We start from the raw sequence: 25249 nt of genomic DNA, 5'->3' as shown, positions 1-25249 counted from the left end.
AGTGAGCAACTGGACCAGCGGAAGCAGGCGCAGGCGCCTGGGTCGTCGCCTCAGGTAGGCTGACCAAGCCTACCGTCATTGGCGGGGAGGTACCACTCTGCGCTCCACCCTGGAATGCGTCAACATCCACGCCTGCACAAAGAAGATAAGTGTTAAATGATACTAAGCTATGATTTTAAAAGCTAAAGGAAAGTTGTACTTACGGGTTTTCTTGAGCCTAAAGGTACGGAGAGGCGGGGATGGACCCGATGGAGCCGGCCTCTTTGCGCCGGTCACCGTCGTCTTCTTTGGCTCTTCGGAGGTGACAGTCGTAACCTCTGGAGCGGTGGTCTTATCACCACCGGGATTCCCCGCCACCTCTTCGCTCTCGGTCTCCGAATCAGACCGAGGCACTGGATCGGCAGTGGAGGCCTTCTCCTTCCCCTTCCCGCCTGCAGCCTTCTTCTTCCGCACCAACGGAGGACCATCTGCGGATTCCTCATCAGAACATACGATTAGAGGAATTCCAGCAGAGGTTTCAGCATTGAGGGGTACAGGGTCGAAGAGCGCCTTACCTGGCCGACGGGCGATAAGGAACTCATGGCCTAGCGGATAGACCTCCACGAACCGATCCGCCGTTTGTTCTAGGATAGGCAACTCGTTCTCGTCTAGAGCGCGAGTACCCATCCGGGCGGGACCATCAGCCTCCCGCGGGTTCAGGAGCGACTGCAAGTCGTTCCCCTCTGAAATAAACAGGAAAAAAGTTAGAAGAAATTCTAAATCAACAAAAAGAAAGAAAGCATACCGTAAGGAACAGAGTTCGAACCGTATTCGAGGACGATTGGGATCTTTTGCGCATCGGCAGCCTTCCACACCCGGCTCATCCCCAGCATCACCATCCCGGACTCCGCAAACCGGTAAACCGGAGATTGGACCCGAGATATCTTCGAGAACCATTCCGCCTCCTGGTAGCTGGAGGCGTGAAGGCTTGGGAGAGCTTGCCCATTCTTAAACTTCATGGCAATGGGGATGGCGCGAGCGGATATGAAGAAGAACTCCCGCTTCCACGAGCGAAGACTGTGCTCGGTCGCGCAGATCTTTAAACCCTTAATCCGGGTTGTCAATGTGTACCACCCCTGGATGCACCTCCAAGTATAGAAGGTCATCAGGCGGTCAACATAGGGCTCAACGCCCAAAATCCGGCACACCCACTCGAAGAGGCGAATCTTGGCGATCGCCATGGGGTGCAACTCGGTCAAATGAACACCATGCCTCTCAAGGACACGGTAAACAAACTTTGTCAATGGGAACCTAAGATTCCCATAGACAAAGAATGCAGCATATATGTGACATCTGCCCCGATCCGACCCGACCCAGGTACCCGTTTCTCTGACCCGGTCTCTTTCTTTTATGATTTAATATTTATTTATACTTATATTTTACTTTTAATAATAATATATATATTTTCCTTCCCGCCTCTTTCTCTCTTTTTCCTTCCGCCGTCCCGTCCCTCTCCTTCTCTCTTTCCGCCTTCTTTTCCCTCTTGTCGCCGTCCCGCCCTTACGCCTTGTTTCCCTCTTTTTCTTCTAACTCTTTGCTTGTCCTTTGGTTCTTCCCGCCTAAGGTTGTCTGCGCAGCTCCACGCGCCAGACCCCTTACAAGGAATCCTGCGTGAAGACCACCTGTTTCAGCGTTACGCGAGACGAACTCTTCTCGCAGCGCGCTAAGAATTGTAATTCTTCTCGCAACGCGCTAAGAACGGTAGTTCTTCCCGCGACGCGCTAAGGATTTGTAGTTCTTCTCGCAGCGCGCTAAGAATCGTAGTTCATCCCTCGACGCGCGAAGAATTATAGTTCTTCCCGCGGCGCGCTAGGAATTTTAGTTCCTCCCGCGGCGCGCTAAGAAATGTGATTCTTCCCGCGGCGCGCTTAGAAATGTAGTTCTTTCCGCGACGCGTTAAGGTTAGTTCTGTCTGCCTTCGCGCTCGCGCTCTCTTGACCTTTTGTGTCAGCCTTCTCGCGCTAAACCCTTTGAGTTTTCTTCTGTTTAATCTAGCCGTTTGCTTTTGTGTTGTCTTATCTTTTGAGCTGTTGACCTAATCTGCTTTATGTCTGAAAAGCCACTTTTGGCGCAGCATGCGCACCAACCCCATTGGTTGGCAGAAAAAGTGACTGACATTATCTTTGGAGATCTGCTTTTTCCATGCTTGACCTGTACCTTTATCTGAACCGCCCATGCTTTTTTTTACTGTTCCCTGACAGCTTTATCTTGCCTCTGCAGCTGCCATATCTTTCCATATCTTTTGCTTTTGGATTCTTATGCTTTTTGATATCTTTTGCTTGATCCTGTTAAAGATCTTTTCCCCTTTTCTAGGGATTATGTCTCCTAGGGTTTTCCTATAAATAATAATAATGTTTTAACACTACACACACAAAACACTTAATCTCTCCTGTTCTCTTGCTCCTTGCTCTCTCTGCCGTCTTCCTCTCTGCCTCCGTCTTCCTCCCTGTTCTGCCCTGCTTTCCCGGTAATATATATATATTATATATAATAATTTACTTATTAATTATGCTAACTTATAATCAAGACTTAAAACAAATCATTAAAACAATAATCTTATTTATAGGTTAACTTGTGCTTGTTTAAAGTTGGTTCTTGCTTTATCTTACACCGCATCGTTTATCAAGTGAGTAATCTCGTACCTAATCCCTTTTTGCTTTTAATGTTTTGGGATGTTCATGTGTTCATACAAACTTAGAGTCTTAAACTTGTTTATGAACTTTAGTCGCGTAGTATCCCATGTGTTGAGGACGTAGACTTGGCTGTTTATTTGTATGTGTGGATCATTAACCGTCTTGTCGGTCTATTCCGCAGTTCTCATGGTACCATTAGATGAACACGGGAGAACTATCGTTTATGATTTTCTCTTTTGTTTGCACATGCACAGTTTGTCTTGTTTGTGAGCTCAATTGTGAGCACTGGCAGTCTTATGAATCTTAGAGTTGGTCCCGATCAGATTACACCCTTGTTGAAAACCAGACATACACATGTTGCGCGCAGATTTATGGTTATCTATGTATTGTATTAAACTTGATTTCTCACCAACACGCAAGTGTTTGACGTTTATTTTAACACATGTTCAGGTTTGCAGTAGCTGTTTTGGAGCTTGTGGACACCTAGGAAGTTTTCTTTATTTTGGACCTAGATTAAAATGTATCAAGACAAGTTATTGCTGTTTTATTATTATGATTTATAATATATTGATTTATGATGATTTATGTTGTCTTGTGTTTACCCTGCGCGTGCGCGAATGAATGTATTTATTAAATATTGACACCCAATAGTGTCACGAGTAATGAAACAATATGTGGCGCCCCGATGTATAATCCGCCTTTGGTCGGGGTGTTACAGATTGGTATCAGAGCTCGTTGACTTTAGGATAGGTGGTTAGACGTAACGGCCTAGAATACCTAAGAGTCCGTTCTCGCGCATGAGAGAAATCTCATGTTTGCGCGCTTATTGTTAATTACTCGTTATTTATGAATATGCTCGCGCTTGCGCAGTATATGATTTTATGTTTTATTTCGCGATATTTCGATTTTTTTGTTGAATTTCGATTTTTATTGATTTTACTTACATATTCGTTTGTTGGGTTTGAAAATCCAAAAAGTCATAGTGATACATGAATAGTTGATTTTCAATTTCCATTTACGATTATGTTCTGAGGTTGGAGACTTGAAAAGTCATGGTGATACATGAATTGTCAACCTCCAATACTCATTTTCTTGTATGTTTTATATCGAAGATTGAAAAGTCATGGTGATACATGAATCGTCAATCTCCAATACTCGTTTGCTCGTATATTTTAAATTGGGAATTCGGAAAGTCATGGTGATACATGAATTGTCGATTCTTGATTCGAATTTGTTACCTTTATTAAGTCTGCATTTAGGGTCATTTAATCTACTTTAACTTTTGATAGTATCTAACTCTGCGAAACCAAGCTTTATAAAGTTATACTTTGCGATAAAACCAAGATATTAACTAAAATTAAAACTTTTATAGAATGCCTCCGCTATCTCGCCGATTTCAGAGAAGAGAAGCCTCGCGCATGCGTAGACAGCAACGTTCCCAGGAAATGGCCGCCGCAATAGCCCAAGCTTTGAGCCAAAACAATACCAACACCTCTGGGTACAACATTAAGTCCTTTAACGCGGGTAACCCTCCAAAGTTCACAGGTCTTGAAGGAGCCACCGTGATGCTCCAGTGGCTTGAGAAAATCGAAAACACTTTCCTCCATACCCAATGCCCCTCAGACAGACGAACCCTATATGCTTCCAGTGTCCTGGAATCCAGAGCGCTTACATGGTGGAATGGAGTAGCTCATGCGCGTGGCGCAGAAGCTGCTTCCAGCATGCTCTGGGAGGAATTTAAGGAAATTCTGACGCGAGAATTCTGCCCTCCCAACGAAGTTAAGCGCCTGGAGGAAGAATTCTGGAACTTGAAGCAATACAGCGGTGAAGCGCGCGAGTACGCGACGCGCTTCCACGAGCTAAGCTTACTGGTCCCTCACCTTGTTACCCCTTCACGCCGAGCAATCGAGAAATTCCTTGGGGGTCTCCCCATGGAAATTCAAGATTCTGTATGGGCCAGAAACCCAGTTACCCTCTCTGACGCCATCGAGTTGGCCGCTGTGCTCAGCGACAACCATGTCAGAGCAGGAACCCTGTTCCTGCGGGGAACTGAGAAGACCAAACCCACCAAAACTGTCCATGAACCCGCAGAAACCAAACCTGAACCCTCAAACCATAACCAGAAACGTAGGCGCAGACAAGCTTACGCGCTTACCAACCCGCCCATTGTCCAGCAACCCATTTATCAACCTCCAGTTTACGCGCCTAACCCTCTGTCAGCTTACCCAACACCTCCTGTAGCCCACAACTATGCCTTAACCAGTCCAGCACTCCCTGCCCCGCCAACTAAGAAACCTTACACAGGAAACCATCCCTTTTGCCCAACCTGTAGATTTCACCACCCAACCCAAACCCCGTGTCGACTTTGTAACCGATGTGGCCGTACTGGTCACACTGCTGAAAACTGTAGAGTCCTTCTCGCCAATCCAATTGCGCCAATACCACCAGTCTACCCGCAGAACCCACAACCAACCTACCAAAACCCACGACCCAGATCGTGCTTTAACTGCGGTGATCCCAGTCATTTCCGGAACGCGTGCCCAAGGCTACAAGTGCAAATCACACAAGCGAATCCGGTGAACCAGATTTCGAACCAAGTAACGCGTGGACGAGCTTTTAACATAACCGCGCACCAAGCGCAAGCGAATAATGACGTAGTTAATGGTACATTTTTGCTTAACGGATTTTATGCTTCTGTACTTTTTGATACTGGCGCCGATCGAAGTTTTATCTCTCGCGCCTTCGAGCAGAAGCTTGCGCGACCGCGCGATAACTTAAAAGAAGATTTTTCAGTTGAATTGGCTAATGGTGAAACTGTTTTAATAAACTCAGTGATTAAAGATTGCACGCTTAACCTTAACGAAAACGATTTTCTGATCGACCTCATCCCTATGCCTCTTGGAAGCTTTGATGTTATCATTGGTATGGACTGGCTTACGCATAATCGCGCCGAAGTTATTTGCGCCAAGAAGATGATTCGCATACCTCGAGAAAATGGTGATCTTCATATTTACGGCGAGAAACCCTCCCGCGGTCTTAAACTTATGTCTTGCGCCGAAGCCCGAAGGCTCATGCGGAAGAAGTGTGTTGCATTCTTAGCCCATGTGGTTAAACCTGCTGAAGAGAAGAAGCTTCGCGATATCCCTGTTGTGCGTGATTTTCCTGAAGTTTTTCCTGATGATCTTCCTGGTATCCCTCCCGCTCGTGAAGTCGAGTTTCGTGTTGATCTTGTCCCTGGTGCTTCCCCCGTAGCTAAATCTCCTTATCGTCTTGCACCCGCTGAGATGCAAGAATTGGCAAGCCAACTTCAAGAGTTGACAGCTAAAGGATTCATTCGCCCTAGCTCTTCGCCCTGGGGTGCTCCGGTGTTGTTCGTTAAAAAGAAAGATGGATCGTTTCGCATGTGTATTGATTACCGCGAGTTGAACAAACTCACCATTAAAAACCGGTATCCTTTACCGCGTATTGACGACCTCTTTGATCAACTCCAAGGTGCCTCTTGTTTCTCGAAGATCGATCTCCGCTCTGGCTATCACCAGTTGCGCATCCGCGATGAAGATGTTCCGAAGACTGCTTTTCGAACTCGTTATGGCCATTTTGAATTCTTGGTCATGTCCTTCGGTTTAACCAACGCACCCGCCGTTTTCATGGATCTAATGAATCGGGTGTGTAGGCCTTTCTTGGATAAATTCGTGATTGTGTTTATCGATGATGTTCTGGTGTATTCTAAGACCAAGGCCGAGCATGAGCAACATCTTCGGTTGGTGTTGCAAAAGCTTCGAACCGAGCAGCTCTATGCTAAGCTTTCCAAGTGTGAATTTTGGTCGGATGAAGTACAGTTTCTTGGTCATGTTGTAAACAAGATGGGTATTCATGTCGACCCATCCAAGATTGAAGCAATCAAGAACTGGATTACGCCATCTACTCCTACCGAGATCCGTTCCTTTCTGGGCTTAGCTGGTTATTACCGGCGCTTCATTTCGAACTTCTCGAAGATCGCTTTGCCTTTAACAGCTCTAACGCACAAAGGTAAACCGTATATTTGGGGCTCGAAGCAAGAAGAAGCCTTTCTAACGCTCAAGCGTCTGTTGTGTGAAGCTCCTGTTCTTGCGTTACCTGAGGGTAATGATGATTTTGTCGTGTACTGCGATGCCTCCAACCAAGGTCTCGGTTGTGTTCTTATGCAACGAGGCAAGGTTATCGCTTACGCATCAAGGCAACTCAAGGTTCATGAAAAGAATTATACAACTCACGATCTCGAACTTGGTGCAGTGGTATTTGCCTTGAAGATCTGGAGACACTACCTTTATGGTACTAAGTGTATCCTCTACACTGACCATAAAAGCCTTCAGCATATCTTTGATCAAAAGGAACTCAACATGAGGCAACGCCGATGGAACGAACTCATCAGCGATTACGATTGTGAGATCCGGTATCATCCTGGTAAGGCTAATGTGGTAGCCGATGCGCTCAGCCGAAAACCCTGCCAGCTTAACTGTATCTTGCCGCGCACCCAGCTTCACTTCGCGCCGATTCAAAGCAACCTTGAATCGCGTATTCGTGACGCGCAGCGCGCATCCATCAGTAATGGTAACCTTCGCGCCGAGTTAGCGTGTGGCGCGGAAGCACATTTTGTCCCTAATCTGAGTGGAATTCTCTGTTATCTTAATCGCATCTGGATTCCCTTTGATGAGAATCTTCGCGCTGATATCCTGAGTGAAGCGCACAAATCTCGGTATTCTATTCATCCTGGCGCTGATAAGATGTACAAGGATTTGCGCATTACTTATTGGTGGCCCGGTATGAAGAAGGATATTGCTGTGTTCGTAGCTAAATGTCTGACTTGTTCTAAAGTAAAAGCTGAACACCAACGCCCATCTGGTTTGCTCGAACAACCAGAAATTCCTACGTGGAAATGGGAAAGTATAGCGATGGACTTTATTACCAAGTTACCTTTGACAGCAAGCAAACATGATAACATTTGGGTAATAGTGGATCGTTTGACTAAGTCTGCTCACTTTCTGCCCATTCGTGAAAACTACCGTGTTGAGCATCTCGCGCAGCTTTATGTCAAGGAAATTGTCTGCCGCCATGGCACTCCTTTGAGCATCATATCCGATCGCGATGGCCGTTTTATATCTCGCTTTTGGAAATCTCTCCAATCTGCGCTAGGAACTCGCTTGGACATGAGTACGGCATATCATCCCCAGACTGACGGACAGTCTGAGCGAACTATTCAAACTCTTGAGGATATTCTCCGATCTTGTGTTCTTGATTTTGGAGGTAATTGGGATTCGCACCTGCCTTTGATTGAGTTCTCTTATAATAACAGCTATCATTCCAGTATCGGTATGGCCCCATTTGAAGCACTTTACGGTCGTAAATGCCGCTCCCCGATTTGTTGGAGCGAAGTGGGAGAAGCTCAAATCACAGGACCCGAATTTGTTCAAGAGACAACCGATAAAATCGCCAAGATCCGTGATCATCTGCTGACTGCTAGAAGCCGACAGAAGAGTTACGCAGATCGCAGACGAAAGCCTCTCGAATTTCAAGTTGGTGATCTTGTTCTCCTCAAAGTGTCGCCTTGGAAGGGTGTTGTCCGCTTTGGGAAGAAAGGTAAGCTTGCTCCTCGTTATGTTGGACCATTTAAGATTCTCGCGCGTGTGGGAAAAGTTGCCTACAGACTTGACCTGCCGCCCGCGCTCAGTAATGTGCATCCAACGTTCCATGTATCCAATCTCAAGAAGTGTTTAGCTGACGAGAACCTTCACATTCCACTTGATGAAGTTCAAGTTGATGAAACTATGCATTTCGTTGAGAAGCCCGTTGAGATTATGGATCGCGAGGTAAAGCAAACCAAGCGCAGTCGTATCCCTATCGTGAAAGTTCGCTGGGAGTCCAAGCGCGGAGCCGAGTTTACATGGGAAAGGGAAGATCAAATGAAGATCAAGTACCCGCACCTGTTCTCTGCGCAACCTACTTCGAGATAAATTTCGGGACGAAATTTCTTAAAGTAGGGGAGACTGTGACATCTGCCCCGATCCGACCCGACCCAGGTACCCGTTTCTCTGACCCGATCTCTTTCTTTTATGATTTAATATTTATTTATACTTATATTTTACTTTTAATAATAATATATATATTTTCCTTCCCGCCTCTTTCTCTCTTTTTCCTTCCGCCGTCCCGTCCCTCTCCTTCTCTCTTTCCGCCTTCTTTTCCCTCTTGTCGCCGTCCCGCCCTTACGCCTTGTTTCCCTCTTTTTCTTCTAACTCTTTGCTTGTCCTTTGGTTCTTCCCGCCTAAGGTTGTCTGCGCAGCTCCACGCGCCAGACCCCTTACAAGGAATCCTGCGTGAAGACCACCTGTTTCAGCGTTACGCGAGACGAACTCTTCTCGCAGCGCGCTAAGAATTGTAATTCTTCTCGCAACGCGCTAAGAACGGTAGTTCTTCCCGCGACGCGCTAAGGATTTGTAGTTCTTCTCGCAGCGCGCTAAGAATCGTAGTTCATCCCTCGACGCGCGAAGAATTATAGTTCTTCCCGCGGCGCGCTAGGAATTTTAGTTCCTCCCGCGGCGCGCTAAGAAATGTGATTCTTCCCGCGGCGCGCTTAGAAATGTAGTTCTTTCCGCGACGCGTTAAGGTTAGTTCTGTCTGCCTTCGCGCTCGCGCTCTCTTGACCTTTTGTGTCAGCCTTCTCGCGCTAAACCCTTTGAGTTTTCTTCTGTTTAATCTAGCCGTTTGCTTTTGTGTTGTCTTATCTTTTGAGCTGTCGACCTAATCTGCTTTATGTCTGAAAAGCCACTTTTGGCGCAGCATGCGCACCAACCCCATTGGTTGGCAGAAAAAGTGACTGACATTATCTTTGGAGATCTGCTTTTTCCATGCTTGACCTGTACCTTTATCTGAACCGCCCATGCTTTTTTTTACTGTTCCCTGACAGCTTTATCTTGCCTCTGCAGCTGCCATATCTTTCCATATCTTTTGCTTTTGGATTCTTATGCTTTTTGATATCTTTTGCTTGATCCTGTTAAAGATCTTTTCCCCTTTTCTAGGGATTATGTCTCCTAGGGTTTTCCTATAAATAATAATAATGTTTTAACACTACACACACAAAACACTTAATCTCTCCTGTTCTCTTGCTCCTTGCTCTCTCTGCCGTCTTCCTCTCTGCCTCCGTCTTCCTCCCTGTTCTGCCCTGCTTTTCCGGTAATATATATATATTATATATAATAATTTACTTATTAATTATGCTAACTTATAATCAAGACTTAAAACAAATCATTAAAACAATAATCTTATTTATAGGTTAACTTGTGCTTGTTTAAAGTTGGTTCTTGCTTTATCTTACACCGCATCGTTTATCAAGTGAGTAATCTCGTACCTAATCCCTTTTTGCTTTTAATGTTTTGGGATGTTCATGTGTTCATACAAACTTAGAGTCTTAAACTTGTTTATGAACTTTAGTCGCGTAGTATCCCATGTGTTGAGGACGTAGACTTGGCTGTTTATTTGTATGTGTGGATCATTAACCGTCTTGTCGGTCTATTCCGCAGTTCTCATGGTACCATTAGATGAACACGGGAGAACTATCGTTTATGATTTTCTCTTTTGTTTGCACATGCACAGTTTGTCTTGTTTGTGAGCTCAATTGTGAGCATTGGCAGTCTTATGAATCTTAGAGTTGGTCCCGATCAGATTACACCCTTGTTGAAAACCAGACATACACATGTTGCGCGCAAATTTATGGTTATCTATGTATTGTATTAAACTTGATTTCTCACCAACACGCAAGTGTTTGACGTTTATTTTAACACATGTTCAGGTTTGCAGTAGCTGTTTTGGAGCTTGTGGACACCTAGGAAGTTTTCTTTATTTTGGACCTAGATTAAAATGTATCAAGACAAGTTATTGCTGTTTTATTATTATGATTTATAATATATTGATTTATGATGATTTATGTTGTCTTGTGTTTACCCTGCGCGTGCGCGAATGAATGTATTTATTAAATATTGACACCCAATAGTGTCACGAGTAATGAAACAATATGTGGCGCCCCGATGTATAATCCGCCTTTGGTCGGGGTGTTACAATATACCCCGATCTTGCCTCTGGGGGCATCGTACACCGTCTGGTGGGGTTCAGGAAACTCAGGCTCCAGAGACTCGAGCATGAACTTCCTGACGACGTACCGATACAGATCGCCAGGCAGAGCACACTGGCACTCGCCAGCATTACTCTTGTCATCGACTGCAGATTCGAGATCACGAGACATCTTGTAAAAGAAGAAGAAAACGATTTCGGGAGAATGCTTGCCTGAAAAGGTGAGTATTCGCCGGAAATCGCAAAGAAGATGAAGAGAAGAGTGAAAGTGTGGATTACAAAGAGCCCTCTACCCCTTTATATACTAATCGCAATTAATGCGATGAAATTAATGCGGAAGAGAGAGAAAACGAAGGTGCAATGAAACTATGACACGTGGCAAAAAGCAAGCTGGCAACAGCTGTTGACAGGACGCATACCATTAATTTCGGGGCCACACGCCCGAAAAATCGCGCCCACGCGTCTGAAAAAGCGTCTGGAATGACCATGTACTGTCACGTCACCATAACTTCCTGCACGATCTGACACAGTCAGAAGAAACCGTCGCACGACGTTTCAGAGTTTTGGACTGTTCTTCTTTCCACCAACTCTTCGAATTTCAAAATTCAAAATTCAAAAAGATCAAAAAGTAGGCGGGAAAATACCCCTTACCTTGGCGAACAAGTAACCGTAAGACGGATGCGGGTACAATGTAAAGGCAAAACCCTTCACATACCTAGCACCCGCAGGGAATTGAAGCCAAGTAAACCTTGGCAAACAAGTAACCGTAAGACGGATGCGGGTACAGTGTTAAGGCAAAACCCTTCACATACCTAGCACCCGCAGGGAATTGAAGCCAAGTAAACCTTGGCAAACAAGTAACCGTAAGACGGATGCGGGTACAGTGTTAAGGCAAAACCCTTCACATACCTAGCACCCGCAGGGAATTGAAGCCAAGAAAACCTTGGCGAACAAGTAACCGTAAGACGGATGCGGGTACAGTGTTAAGGCAAAACCCTTCACATACCTAGCACCCGCAGGGAATTGAAGCCAAGAAAACCTTGGCGAACAAGTAACCGTAAGACGGATGCGGGTACAGTGTAAAGGCAAAACCCTTCACATACCTAGCACCCGCAGGGAATTGAAGCCAAGTAAACCTTGGCAAACAAGTAACCGTAAGACGGATGCGGGTACAGTGTTAAGGCAAAACCCTTCACATACCTAGCACCCGCAGGGAGTTGAAGCCAAGTAAACCTTGGCAAACAAGCAACCGTAAGACGGATGCGGGTACAGTGTTAAGGCAAAACCCTTCACATACCTAGCACCCGCAGGGAATTGAAGCCAAGAAAACCTTGGCGAACAAGTAACCGTAAGACGGATGCGGGTACAGTGTTAAGGCAAAACCCTTCACATACCTAGCACCCGCAGGGAATTGAAGCCAAGAAAACCTTGGCGAACAAGTAACCGTAAGACGGATGCGGGTACAGTGTTAAGGCAAAACCCTTCACATACCTAGCACCCGCAGGGAATTGAAGCCAAGTACCTCGGCAACCAAGTAACTATAAGCCGGGTGCGGGTACAGTGTAAAGGCAAAACCCTTCACATACCTAGCACCCGCAGGGAATTGACGCCAGGAATACCTTGGAAGTAAAGTAACCGTAAGACGAGCGCAGGTACAGTGTTAAGGCAAAACCCTTCACATACCTAGCGCTCCGCTGGGAATTGAAACCAAGAAGGATCTTCTGGGCAATGCTTGCGGAAACGGAAATAACATCCCCGCATAGCGGGAACGTCGAGAACTACGTTGTTTGAAGCTCCAGGATGGAATTGGTGGTTTTAACATAATTGATCACTATGTTCAAAACTACCAAAACCTCACGGAGAATCCACACAAGTGGGACTCAACGCTCCTGACTTGCGAGGAAGTTACAGACCTACCCGCATCATACCCAAAGACCAAGCAGGAAACTCGGGAATTTCTGCAAGTGACAAAGACTTCCGCGGGAGGAATCCCCATGGAAAACCTTAAAAAAACCCTTTTCAAAACCCTTTGCTTAAGTCCAAAAGTTCACCTCACTTTATTAAACACTCATGAGAAGAACATTGGACTGGGGGGACTTGAAGAGGTAGGTCCCAGCCGAGCCCAGTTGGACCCGCAAGACTCACCTTGAAGAGGAACGTCTGCGCAGAAACCAACTGGATCCGCAGGACCAACCATGCTCAGAGACGTGACGTCCTTACGCGCAGTACGCAAGCTGTTCCCGCAGGAAATGCCTCCCAATGGTGAAGGACTCCGCCTGTCCCCGCAGCCTCGGATACAAGCCATCAGGGAAGGCCACCCGCGCAGCAAGGCTACACGCACAAGGCACTTAGCTCTTAATCACTCAGTGTCACCTGAAGGAATGAGCGAAGCCGGGAACTATCCCGCACAAGGGCGGGAGGGGGAATACTCCCGCCCAAATAAGCCAGTCCGTACGATACAGGAAGATCTTCTGTACTGTACCTGACGAGGTATGGGAAAAAGATCTGACTAAAGATACGACAGCTTATTGACACAGTATGGCGAGCAGCATGCTCCTGTACTGTGTCACTATTAGCCGCTGCCTACTCACCAACTACTGCCATACCACGTGCGTAGCCGGCAGTTGGTGGAAAAGGAATAGTACACAGCAGGCCTGGTCACTATCAGCCGCTGCCTACCCACCAACTACCAGCAGGGCACGTGCGTAGGCCACTGTTGGTGGAACAGGAACACTGTTGCAGCCGGCCACACCTCCTTGGAAACCTACCTTCGGCTATAAATACCACAAATGGTACGATCATCTGATCTCAACATCTTATCTTGTATCATCATATTATACCTGATATCTGCTCTAGCAATCTCTTAATATACACTTATATTTAAAGAGCAATCTAGTCTGATTCTCACGCCGGAGGGTGGTCACAAGGAGGAACCCCCCCCTTCTCAGTGACAAGCTCACGGTGTCTGTTTTGCAGGTTATCAGAAGAACCATCTTCTCAGGGTCTAACCCCTCGTGGGAAACATCTATCTAACCCCCAGGTTACCAGTAATCTGCCCGGGGTCCGGTTAGTGTTTCTTCAGGTTTATAAATCAATTCTTTCTTATTTCTTCTAGTCTACACATTTGACTCCTTAACAAGCCTAGAGACTAGACAGAGGTAGTCCTGAAGACCTGAACCAAGATAACCAAATCAGTTATCAAGCCGTTTTCCAACTCATTTATCGGTTAAACTGGCAGGCTTAACCTCACCTTAACCGGCAGGCTTAAGTTCCTACTCATTGTACACCTCATAGTTGCATCTCATATATTAAAGAGGCAAAACAAATGGAATTCTAGACAATTTTTTAATTATCTTTCATAGATAGCTAGTTACATTTAATACTACTACACATGCAAAGCTGTTTAAAAATCACGTGGTTTGGAGTGTACTTGGAAATAGTCTGAATAAAGCTTGTTCAAATTGGAATTGGCTTGGTTTACGAACAAGACGAGCTTGGGTCAAGGGTGGCCCACTCGGTTTTCCTTGAATAAGATATACCCGTAGGAAGGTTCATCGGGAACCACAAAACATGGGAAACGGGGAACTATTGATCAAACGAAGTCCAATTTAACTTAATCCAACTATTAGTTGATTATTTATATTTTCCACTGCTACACATGTAGGGGATGTTCAAAAAACCCGTAGCTCATTTGGAACTAATACTCGTTCGAATTGGCTCGGCTCGTGAAATGAATAGATATGTAACAATTTCTTTTGAAAAGCATATAAAGTAACAAAAAGTTGACATTTGATCCCACATCGGCTATTATAAGGAATCATTGCCAAGGGAATTAAATATAAAAGGAATATGATTAACTGATTAATTGGGTTACCATTTACACTTTTAACCGACATCCAATAAGTATCATATCTTATTCGAATCTCTCTTTCAGCCCAACCCCACCGCTCTTCCTCCTCAACCGGTCCATCGAGGCTAGCGGTCTTTGGATGACGAACGCGACGAAATGCCCCATAGAGTCTTACGGTCTTTGGATGACGAACGCGACGACATGCCCCAAAGATACAACAAAAAATTTTTACAATTCATAAATCCCTAAATCCTCTTTAAATACAACATTTGAATATAAGACAACATGAATAATTAAAATAAGTTTTGACTGACAAAAAGTTAAATAAAAACAGAAAGTCAAAAATGACCCATTTAGTTCTATTTTGCTGCTTTGCAAATTGCAATAACCACCAAAATACCCTGAAGAATAAATAGTGTGACTTGACAATGAAGAGCATTATTTCTATTTTTCTCAACCAAACTTCACCTTAAAAATATGTAGAAATTATTCTTTGTTTGTAGCAATTAGAAAATACTGATTCGAATTCAATTATCAGTTTATTTAAATCGAATCCTTGCTCGAAACGACAAATTAAGTTGAGTCTAAGTGAATATTAAATGTCTATCTCTTGAGTAAAGATGATTTATTATTTTGTATACAAGTTGAAATAAATAATGAAGGATAACTGGTGTTTCCAAGTTCAAATCATCAACTTCATGGTCAAAACTGAACTGTAATCTCAATTCTTTTGTATAGGTCTGTGTTTTAATCCTTATGATTAAAATAGAAAACACATTTAAAAAAAATAGAACAGTATATAACAGTGAATTAAAAAAAAAAACCAAGAGTTGACAATTATTTTTGATGGCTGAGGAAATCCTTCATGTGTCCATAGATCTCGGTTTTCACTACAAGTCGCATCTTTTTTGAGTCTTCCCAAAGCAAACTGCTGAATTCTCTTGCAAAATCGCACGCTGCTTCAAACACATCCTACCATTGGGAATTATAAAAATCAAACATTTAGCGGTTTGTGATATACCCCTTAAAACCAAAGAATTATAATATCAAATACATTCATTTTCAAATTTATAACATTTATACCCTCCTGTTAAAACTAGCATTAGGATCAGAGTTTGAAGTGTACAAAGAAAGATAAGGGTGTTACGGTTATAATAAAAATTGTATTTAATGAAACCGAGATTTCTTTAAGCTTTGAAATGAGTACATTTACTCTTTTTTTGGTTAAATAAATATGATATTATACGAGTGGTTTCTTACCCTTGATGGGAAATCATCAAAGAAGTGAGCAGGTGTCATCTCGACCCTGTTTAGATCCGATTCCCACAGCCTAATCTGTAATAAAAAAATAAATAACCAATAATTAGTAAACGTCAATCAATAGCATTTTAAGAAATTGGATTAAGGGCACTTTGATGATATTCTGATAGGAATCGTACGTTAGGTTTTGACTCTAATAGTATTTTGCAATTGTGGGAGGGGGTATATGTAACTTTTACCTTTATAAATAAAGAGGAATAGTGGCTTGGGAAAGGGGGAATAGAATTGGTTAGTTGTTAGGCTCATTGCCATGTGCATGAGAAGGGCATAGCCCGGGACCACTTGTGGTTATTATCCTTGTAGATCCTTGTGATCAAATCTTTCAATTAAATACAATTATTATCTTTTGATTTTCATCATCGTTGTTATAAACATACTAAAACCCTATCATTGGTCCGACCTGCCTCACCACCTCTGCTCAGATTTCAATTTCCGTTTTCCTTTCAGATCTAGATCTGATTACTAATTACCTGTTCAATCTCCATATTCCTCCACCTATTTCTTCAATTTCTGATTTCATCATGGTGGGTCAATCCTCTCGATTAGATGCTCATGAACAACAAATTCTTCAACTCCAATCTGATGTTACCGAGATCAAGGCATCTCTCTCGGTATTGAAAGCCGATCGAGCGGAATCCGCTGAATTCCGCAAAGTTGTTTTAGCATGGATGTAATCACAGGAGAAGCAACCTCTTGACGATTCTTCTGGATCCGGATCCTCAGGTATGGTATTCTCACCGTTCGGGCCCAAATCGGACCCTTCTGATCCTTCATCTGGTTTACCCTGGGCTGTGAAGAAAGTCAAATTACCCGAGTTTTCTGGTTTCGATTCTCAAGGCTGGATCCAAAAGGCTACTCTGTTCTTCGATCTCAATCAGACTCCGGATGCTTCTCGCCTCCAGCTTGCTCGAGTGAGTATGATTGGTGTTGCTCATCACTGGTTTACGGTCCTCACTCAGGTTCGACCATCTCTTTCGTGGATTGATTTTCAATCAGAACTGTTGCAACGATTTAGTGGTCTCACGATTCAGAATCCGTACGAACAATTGGCAACTATTAAACAATTTGATTCCATTTTTGACTTTATTGATGATTTCGAGTATTTGTTGTCTTTGGTTCCTCGTTTACCTGAGCCTCAAGTTATTGGTTATTTTCTTGCGGGATTGAAAGATGATGTCAAACAGAGGGTTCGTTTACATCGCCCAACCTCATGTATTGATGTGATGTCATTGGCTAAGGATGTTGAGTTGATGCTTCGACCATTAGATTCTCCTATGTTGTCGTCTCGTTTTCGCTATTTTCAACAGCCGGGATTATTGGGCTACGGGTTCGGGCACCGTCTTGAGGGTACGTCGAAGTCTAAACCTGCTGGAAACTCCCCTTTGTATTTTGCAAGTGGCCAAGCGGGTCAAAGTGATCGTGGTGTGCGTTCCTTATCTCGCACCGAGTGGGAGGAACGTCGAAAAAAGGGTCAATGCTACAAGTGTGGACAACTCTATAGTCCAACTCATAAATGTCCTGATGGTAGACTTCGTGTGATGTTGCTCGGCGATGATGAACCGGATGGATTCGAGGGGCTGCATTTTCAGTTGGAACATATGGATGATTTCCAACCGAATGGGGGGTTTTTGCTCCGTGTCGGGGTCTTCTACCAAGCCTTGAGGACAAGGCTTGTGTTATGGGGGGAGTATTGATAGGAATCGTACGTTAGGTTTTGACTCTAATAGTATTTTGCAATTGTGGGGGGGGGTATATGTAACTTTTACCTTTATAAATAAAGAGGAATAGTGGCTTGGGAGAGGGGGAATAGAATTGGTTAGTTGTTAGGCTCATTTCCATGTGCATGAGAAGGGCATAGCCCGGGACCACTTGTGGTTATTATCCTTGTAGATCCTTGTGATCAAATCTTTCAATTAAATACAATTATTATCTTTTGATTTTCATCATCGTTGTTATAAACATACTAAAACCCTATCATATTCCTTTTGTACCAGGGGACTTTTTCATATCGTTGTATTGTTTATGTTTCAAGATTTCCTACTAGAACCAACCAACGGTCAACATTATAGATTAGAGATGACATGGTTTCGGTTCATCAGACTTTTGCGTTTTTTTTACTGACCAATGGTATTTTTAGACCTTTAGACAATGGTGACTGGTTAGGCATTATAGTACTAGAACCGACAAAAAACTCTTGTATGCCAAAATTAATGTCACGAGCGATGACTAATGAGTAACACACTGTAAAAGCGAGTTTTTCCAAACTAGAAAAGGAAACGTAACAGTTTCCATTAGAGAACATCTTATTAGGGATGAGCAAATTAGGTACCGGTACCAATCTACCGCCGATACCGAATCGGTACCAAAGTTTTGAGTATCGGGATCCGTACGGTACCGGTATTTCCCGAAATTTTACCTTCAATGCCGGTACCGAGAATTTGTGATTTTCGGGATCGGTATCTTCGGTACCGGTACGGTACCGTGCTCATCCCTAATAGTGCATATATTATAGTAACTTTCAAAATAGATTAGAAAAGGAAACCTGGTCGGTGACATTTTCTAGTACAGATGACACTTTTTCTGCAACACGAGGATGGGCATTCTGCTGAAGAAATGAAACAATCTGCAATGCATTTCCACAAACAACAAAGAAAGTTTACTCACTCCTAACCACGAAACATGTATATGTATTTTGTATATGTATTTGGAAAGGAAGGGTTACCTGATCTGCTGTAATACCATTTTGGAAGGCTTTGTAGAGGTTCTCTTTTGTAATGGATCCAACAATAAGGTTAGGAAGTTGATATTCTACCCTGCAAAACAAGCAAACAAACAAATGCTCAATGGTAGCTTGAGAACCAATCAAACAAAACATGCATACAGAAATATGTCTGGTACCTACCTTGCAAAGAGTCTTACGATTTCACAATGCAACTTAGAGGTAGAGTATGCATATAACTGGAAGTTGGTTTCCACAACAACATATCCCTGCTTCCTTGATGATGCATCCGACAGGCTAATAGAAAGATTGGTAGCCAGTTTAGTACGAATAAACCAACTGTCTTTCCTCCCCTACCAACAGAAACATACAATAATGAGAACTAATTATACTATTTCTTCTTCCAATTATAGCATTATTCACCTACCTGCTGGAGTTTGATGAGGCCCAAATCTGCAAGATCTTTAACTGTTGTCCTTTGTATATCATCCAAAGTGTTTACATTATACGCCTATGCACAAATTTTAAGTAAATATGGGACGATCATCACATAGAAGTCATGTTTTACATATGATACCTCGCCAGTAACATGAAAGCTAAGTTCCAGCAGAAATGATATAAGATCTGCTGAATCCACACCTCTATCCTGTTTTATACAAGTGATCTGTTAGGATCTCAGTTATAGCAAAGCACACACACACACAAAATCAAATTGCAGAAAATAACGAACACGGAACATTTACATGGTTCGGTCTAAGTTGACCTATGTCCATGAGCTACAACCAGGGATTTATTATTGCTTTATGCTCTACTCTCATGATTCAAGTACAAGATGTGCATATACAGAGACTAACTAAGGTTACAAAACTTCAAGGAGAGGTATAGGGTTGTCGAAAACCTCCCATGCCTTAATTCTTTATTAACCTAATAACAAGTCTTCAACTACCAAGCCCAAATTGAGGCCCAAGCCTCCACAAACCCAACGTGATCAACACGAGATTATATGACAAAATCATTGAAAACACCTAACTTAGGGGGTGTTTGGCCTAGCTTTTTTATTTTGGCTTATGCTTATATTTTAAACTAGCTTATAGCTTATTTTTTATGATTTGATAAGCTTATTTTAACTTTGACTTAAAAGGCCTCGTTGGAAGACTTTCATCATAGAAGGGCTGATGCTTTTTGTTGTAACATCAGCTTCCGCAGAGTTTATGAGATGCAGCAAGAAACACTAAATATAATATTAATAATTAGTTAGCTACTTAACTCAAAATTAATTAATAATAATGTTTTATACCTCCCATTGTTGAGCTGCATACAAGTCTAGGTCCTCCAAACTCGGGAGTCTTACTGTTATATTTGAAGCCATAGGTTCTCTTGGCAAGACACCACCATGAATAATATGGTCCCGTAGGTTCATTTGAAACATCCGGTTTAACAAGTAAGTACTCTCCTTTATCCTGCAGAATCATCTAAATAATAATCAATGAACTATGCAGTCGATATCGCCGACATATAAGTCAGAATATCAGTACCGATAATATCATCGATATTGGACTAATATTTGACCGATATCATCGATATTCCCGCTATCAGTGTTTCAAGTCTTAACTATCAACTTTTAATGTTCAATATTGGTGTTTTAAGTCTTAATCAATTCTTACTTGTTACGATTGTTAGTGTTTTGCAATTTTCAAAAGGTTAATTTGTTAATGGTAGGAGACATACGGAATTATTAGTGTTAAGTTGCTATATATATATGAATTTTACATGATATTAAAATCAGAGGCGTAGCTTAATTGGGGCTAGGGGTGGCCCCGGCCCCGGCCCCCTCCGTTTTTTCGTTCGGTGGTGTAAATTAATCCTTTTTCGGCCGAAAATTTTTATACATAGTGTAAATTTACCCGTTTCTTATCGAAATTTTGAGCCCGGACCCCTCAGTTTTTTTCTAGGTAGTGTAAATTTATCCTTTTCGGAAAAAAAAATTTATACATAGTGTAAATTTAATCGTGTCCGACCAAAATTTTGAGCCCGGCCCCTCCGCTTTTTTTGCTCGGTAGTGTAAATTATCCTTTTTCGGCTGAAAATTTTTATACATATTGTAAATTTACCCGTTTTCGACCGAAGTTTTAGCCCGCCCCCCTCTAGTTTATGAATTATTTTAATACATACTGAGGCCGGCCGCCTCAACGTATATGTCCAAGCTTCGCCACTGATTAAAATTACCAATATCTCACTGCGATACGATATCTCAGATATTGGTCCTTGATATTTTTCCGAGTTGAAATGTGAAAATAATAATAATAATAATAATAATAATACCTATTATCTATGACTTCAGTAAAGAGTCTCAACTGAATGAGTCTATCGACGATGCTTCGAAGACGGGGCATGATCAGCAGGAAGAAGAAGAAGAAGCCATTCTTGTAAGGAAGCGGCTGTAACAGGAGCGTCTATATAGAACGTATTTCTTTGCCAATGGTGGCAGAGATCTTAACATGGCTTCGCAGATGAAGGGATTGTCGTAAAGCCTGTCGAGCTTCATGGCGGGTAATGAGGCGACCATGTCCATGAAATTCTTCGCTATAATCCTCACTTGCGGCATCTTGATTGGATTAAAGTGAACCCTAGCAATTCTAACCCTAATCTGCCGAATGTATTTCTACCACGAATATAGTGGCCTTCTTTGAGCCATGGCTGCCACAGGCCCGACACCCCGTTAGGCCCGAAATATTTTTTAAAAAAAAAAATTATATGTATTTTTATCAAAAACATGTGTATAATCAATGTTTCAACACAATTACATAACCACTAACTTGGTTTAATGGTAAATGGGTATGACATCTAACCAAAAGATTGTGGGTTCTAGTCTTATTTGAAACAGTTTTAAGCTTATTTTTATATAAAAGTTTTTTACACAACTTAAATCATAATCAAATAAGCTCATTTATAATTAAATTGTTTAAACCCAACAAAATGTTTTTTTTACTTGAGGCCCAAAAAAAAGTTCGCCTTTGCCAAAAAGTTTTTCGTCTTTTTGGAGCCGGCCCTGACAGCGATTATATAATAATAATAATAATAATAATAATAATAATAATAATGGACATGAACGAAGAAGAAGAGAGAACACAAGAGGATGCGTGGGCAGTTATCGATGCTTACTTCGAAGAAAAAGGACTCGTTCGTCATAAACGAGTGAAAATCAAATCGAGCATTTTCGATAGAATATCGAGCGATTTCAAGCATTATTTATTTCTTTTTTCACTTTAAATTTTCAATAAATAACAAGTTTATAAGGTTTTAAACAGTGGTGGATCTAGATACAAATGTTAGGGGTAACGTTTAATTTTTTTTAACCATGTTTCATACAATGTAAACTAAACAAATATAGAAAAACGATGTAAATAAATTTAAACACATGGGCTATATATTTCTCCATTCGGTTTTTGAAAGCCTGAAATCGAGCCATTAAATCATCGTCGTTTACTTTATCAAGAGTTTCTCTTTTGACCGCACAAATTAAAGCATTGTTCAAATACCCATCAACCATTTAATTGCGCAAATCCGTCTTCATAAGCTTCATTTTAGAAAAACATCTTTCAACAGTCCTGGTTGCAGCCGGTAAAACCAATGCTAACTTCAATATACGAAAAACCAAAGGAAAAATGGCGTGTTTTTCTGTTTCCACCATTACACGAGCAAAGTCACATATTCCACCCAATTTTGCAAATTTATCATCTTCATTTAAAGTGTGATAAAAGGTCGTAAGATTACCCGAAATTCACTCTCTTTCTTCATTACTAAAGTCATTCGGATACATATTAGAAAATGTCACTATCTTCGATATGTCATAAAATAAAAACAGACATATTTTCTATCACTAGTTGAGACCTCACTAAATCTATTTTCAAGTTCTTGAATTTGCATATCCAAAACGGTATAAAAAACTTCAATCTCAAAATGATGTCGATTAGTAATGATATTCTTTCGGATTCGTTGATTACCATAACTTTCCGTCATATCTAACATCTTAATCTTATTTTTTTCACAAAAAGATGTCACTCTAGCCAACATCTTGTCAAACTTGTTTTGTCTTAGATTATTCAATGCTCGGTTTGTCCTGCTTGTCAGCTTAGACGCTTCTACAAGTATTATTATTATTATTATTATTATTATTATATTGAAATGTTTTGATAGAGCATTTGTGAGGCCTAAAATGTCGTTCAACAAGTGTATATATATTATTTTAAATGTAACATATATTATTTTAAGGGTTAGGGTTAATGAGTGTTATTGGTTTGGGCTTTACACCTTTGTTTAGGCTTTAGTTGGGTTGAATTTTTAAATTGGTTGGGCTTAAAACGCATACGAGTAACGTTATTTATTTTTCAGGGGTAACGAAGCACAAAAACCGACATAAATTTTATATTTTTTACATTAACGACGAGAAGTTGAGGGGTAGCCTCCACTACCCTCCTAACACTCTACATCCGCCACTGGTTTTAAATTATATTTAATAAATATATTAGTAGTTTTTAGACAAACGTGTAATAGATTATAAATTTTTATTAAACATAAGTTTAAAGTGAGATAAAATGATGATGTAAACAAACTTCTAGTATTTTAAAAACTTGAAGAGAACAAATAAAACTATAAAATTGACGAAATAGGAAAATTTTAAAGGGGTTAAAAAAATTCTAAGCTTATATTTATGTGTTTTTTTCTATATTTTATATATTTGTTCATATATAATTATATATAAAATAAATTTAAAATATTCATGCCGAATCGAGCAGACCTTTGCTCGTTGCTTGGCTCGTTTGCAAACTGAAACGAGCAGAGCGGCTCGTTTACAATCGAGCGAAAAAACGAGCGAGCATTTTTCAAGCAATTTCCGAGCGAGCGACAAGCGGTATGGACGACCCTAGATATATGAAGGCTGTTTAATTTTTTATAATTAATTTTTAAAGGGTATGGGGTGCGGTTTGTATGATAAATTACAGTCTTGACCTAACTTGCCCATTTTATCACTTACAGGTTACGGTTTGTGAAAGTACGGGTGAGATCCACAAGAATACCCCAAATTGGAGATAAGTTTAGTAGTAGACACGGTCAAAAGGGAACCGTGGGTATGACTTACACACAAGAAGACATGCCATGGACCGTTGAAGGCATCACTCCCGATATCATAGTCAACCCACACGCTATACCGTCTCGTATGACCATCGGTCAACTTATCGAGTGTATCATGGGGAAAGTTGCTGCACATATGGGCAAAGAAGGAGACGCCACACCCTTCACAGACGTTACTGTAAGTCACCTTATTACTTTTAATTTGATTATAAATAAATTAATGACATGGCGTTGACGATGCTGCAGTGGATAATATCAGTAAGGCGTTACACAAGTGTGGGTACCAAATTTCTTAAGGAACGGTTGTTTGACCTGAGTGATGCGTCTCGGGTTCATGTGTGTGAACGGTGTGGGTTGATCGCGGTGACAATGTTTTCAGACCCGGACCGGACATCTTACTGGGTCACAGGTCGGACTGACCCGGGAGGTCGAACCGGTCATTGTTCCGGCTGACGTAATAAATAATATATATATATATATATATATATATATATATATATAACTTAAAACAATAAAATAAAACAATTACCCATATTATTAGAACAAGATTAGGGTTAACTTTATAAAACTATGACTTTAAAAGGTGAAAAATGTAACTTAAATTAAATAATTAATAACCCAAAGACCATTCAACTGCACTCCAACTAGAGGTGGTCAAAAAAACCGGTCCTCGAACCGGTTTGCCGGTTTAAACCGGAAACCGGAAACCGGTTTTTCAAAAAACCGGTTTTTTTAAAACCGAAAAACCGGTTTGACCGGTTTACAAACCGCCGGTTTGTATATCGGTTATACTTTTTAGAGCCCAAACCGGTTTTCAAACCGGTTATAAAAAAACCGGTTTTTTTAAATAACCGGTTACTAAAAAACCGGTTAACCGGTTTTTTAGTAACCGGTTTATGACCGTTATAGAAAAACCGGTTAACCGGTTTTTTAGTAACCGGTTAACCGGTTAAAAACCGGTTTATTTCCGTTGTGAAACGGCTATATAGCCGTTTTTTTTCAATTTTGACCGTTTTTTTTTTTTTACCATTCTACCCCACAAACATCTATATATAGTTTAGGTTGGGTATTCGTTAGAACACACTCGATTATACAACTCCAAACGCTCCAAACGCTCTAAACGTTTATTTCATACGCGATTATTTTGTTATCTCACGCTCAATTATACCACATTACCACTCCATACGCTCTTATTTCGTAGTCGATTATCATGGCCTCCCAAAGTGCTGCTTCATCCGTCAACATGGGTGCCTCGAACACGGGAGAAACGGTCGTTCGGGTCATCCCCACGAAACGAAACCAAGATGTTTGGCAACATTTCGACCTATGCGAAATGTCTAACGGTAGCCAAAAAGCTCGATGCAAACATTGTTTGAAGTTTTATGGCAAAGATGCAAACTCCACTTTAAAAGCGCATGTACAAAGGCCCTTTTGCAAGGCCTTGAAGGACGAATC

At 41.8% G+C, this 25249-nt stretch overlaps 2 pseudogenes across 1 annotated transcript; one reads left to right on the top strand and one right to left on the bottom strand.

Moving 5' to 3' along the window:
• Nucleotides 1-15441: 15441 nt before the first annotated feature.
• On the bottom strand, nt 15442-19400 carry LOC143537820 (general transcription and DNA repair factor IIH subunit TFB2-like; annotated as a pseudogene). The gene is made up of 7 exons (XR_013136145.1): nt 19239-19400; nt 19089-19172; nt 18845-19014; nt 18665-18755; nt 18485-18565; nt 15883-15957; nt 15442-15594 (listed from the first exon to the last, which is right to left on the bottom strand). The product of XR_013136145.1 is annotated as a general transcription and DNA repair factor IIH subunit TFB2-like (transcript).
• A 2360-nt stretch (nt 19401-21760) lies between these two features.
• On the top strand, nt 21761-24247 carry LOC143537819 (DNA-directed RNA polymerase II subunit RPB2 pseudogene; annotated as a pseudogene).
• Nucleotides 24248-25249: the final 1002 nt, after the last annotated feature.

The sequence above is a fragment of the Bidens hawaiensis genome, unplaced genomic scaffold (genome assembly GCF_021521415.1).
Source record: "Bidens hawaiensis isolate Kalapana, Puna unplaced genomic scaffold, B.hawaiensis_p1.1 tig00011408_1, whole genome shotgun sequence".
Taxonomy (NCBI): Eukaryota; Viridiplantae; Streptophyta; class Magnoliopsida; order Asterales; family Asteraceae; genus Bidens; species Bidens hawaiensis.
Note: the sequence above shows the minus strand (reverse complement) of the source record. Positions and strands in the feature narration are given on the sequence as shown.